Raw genomic sequence first — 2,119 nt, 5'->3', positions numbered from 1 at the left:
CATTCAGTGTTACCACTATGCGTAAATATAATAGATTGGATAACGCATTCTACACGTGCTGTCGGTGCTACTGATGAAAACGCAAAGAAAACTGTGATCAATCTCATAAATCCTATAAAGAAAATAAAAAGGAGGTAGGGAAACACGGAACCCTAGGTATACTAAAGGTGACACCAGGTGCCCAGGGGAGGGAAGCATTCCCTGTTGATCAGTCACACACGCCGCAAGCCTTCTTGATAAGATAAACGGGGTAATCCTTAGTAAAATTCAGTTTGTAATGAATGGCTTAACAATTGGCATGAGACACGACAGACAGTGTTTGAGTTTATGACAGGTTGTTTTTGCAAATCCGATCTTTATGTCGACCATAAAATTTGTGAACCATGATTTGAAAACTCTATAACATCCGCTTATTTGTCATCAGCCAGCTTTAATTTTAAACATTGATCACGCACAGAATAGACTCTCGCGCATTGAATCAATCGAGGGACATAAACACCATATGTAAGTTATAATGGGATATTGCTACATGTATATGGGAAGTTGACGATGGAGATGCTGAAGTCATTTCATTTGTCATACAGCTGACAATAAAATATCTAAATCTAAAGCAATTTCAAAGGCCTTGTGGTGTCTTTTATTTAGAATCCACTGCGATATATCAAATCGACATATAAATGAAAATCGGTATTATCAACTGAAAAATCTCGTCGATATGAATATGAAATTGAGGGTCACAGAAATAGAGAGTTCTTTTCATGTAGAGCTTTTGAATAAATTCTGCCTCATAAGAATATAAAACTAGGTCAGCTGAATACAAATAATGAAATTGTGTTGCTATTATCGCCATTGGAACGTATGCATGTTTGTTTGTTTGTTTGTTTGACGTCTCATTCTTTATTCATGAAAGATTAATATAACGAACAGGGATCAATCTCATAACTCCTATTAGCAATACAAAATATGTAACTAACGATGCGTTGATAGAAATACAACAACAGCGTAAATCCTTGTTAAAAGTTCGTGTTTATATTTCATTCAAATAGAATAAACTGAAATGCCCTGTAACAAACAGAAAGCCGCATATCAAAATGACATGAAAATGTACATCACGTCAAATACATATATACATTTTATACATGTTATATATACATATATTGTATCATTTGAAACTTAGCATAAAGTTATATCAAATGATATTCAAGCACTTTAATCACAATTTATAAAAGTGATCCACCGAACTTATTTATATTTAATAAGTGAGAAAAATAAGATTAAAAACAAAATATTTATATTATTGCTTTAGATGACTTTTATATTGCTTAAACAGTCTAAATAGTATAACTTACCAAAGTTATGGACTTTAGGCTTGATATTTATCAAATGTAAAGCTGTAAACTATATTTCAAAGCTTCTTTGGTGCAACACGATGGCGAAATAACTCCAACTATAACTAAAACTCAAACGTCTGTACACTTCAAACCCACTGGACAATATGAAAAAATCCAACCCTGGTCTAAAGTCACATGACTATAAGAGGCGCCAAATGCTCACCAAACTTTTGGCGGGAAAATACTAATTACATCAAATTGGAAATTAAATAAAATCAAAGCTGCTTGCCATTGTTTTGGCATAAGTTTCTAGTAGAACTTTATTATACAATCTTATCAATTGCAAATTCAATTCTTTTTAATCATAAAACTTAAAAGTTATTTACAAAATTTTCACACGGCTACAAATAGATAGTTGGGCAAATACAGACCCTGGACACACCAGACGTGGGATCAGGTGCCTAGGAGGAGTAAGCACCCTGTCGATCGGTCACACCCATTATTTATCATGGAGGCGAATTTGACAGCGAAAGGGTGTAGTGTTTGAAATGACGACGTTTATTGTTGCTTTAGTGTGGAATTGAATGGTTTTAATTGTATTCCCTTGCAAAAAAAAAAAAAAAAAAAAAAAAAAAAAAAAACATTCATGATTTGATTTATGTAGGTTTTCGAACGACTCACATCAAATATAACCTGAAATAAATTCAAACCGAAGCGCGACTGATTTCCCACATACTTTATGAAGGCTTGGACAGAAATGAGGGGGATAGGAAAGACTGAATATAAAT

The 2,119-nt window shown here is 33.4% G+C and overlaps 1 long non-coding RNA gene across 1 annotated transcript; it reads right to left on the bottom strand.

Moving 5' to 3' along the window:
- Positions 1 to 1,009: 1,009 nt before the first annotated feature.
- Positions 1,010 to 1,730, bottom strand: LOC130052548 (uncharacterized). Its single transcript, XR_008800888.1, has 2 exons — positions 1,350 to 1,730; positions 1,010 to 1,062 (listed from the first exon to the last, which is right to left on the bottom strand). It is a non-coding gene; the product is annotated as an uncharacterized LOC130052548 (long non-coding RNA).
- Positions 1,731 to 2,119: the final 389 nt, after the last annotated feature.

Source organism: Ostrea edulis, chromosome 3, assembly GCF_947568905.1.
Source record: "Ostrea edulis chromosome 3, xbOstEdul1.1, whole genome shotgun sequence".
Taxonomy (NCBI): domain Eukaryota; kingdom Metazoa; phylum Mollusca; class Bivalvia; order Ostreida; family Ostreidae; genus Ostrea; species Ostrea edulis.
This window is presented reverse-complemented; position numbering and strand designations above follow the sequence as displayed.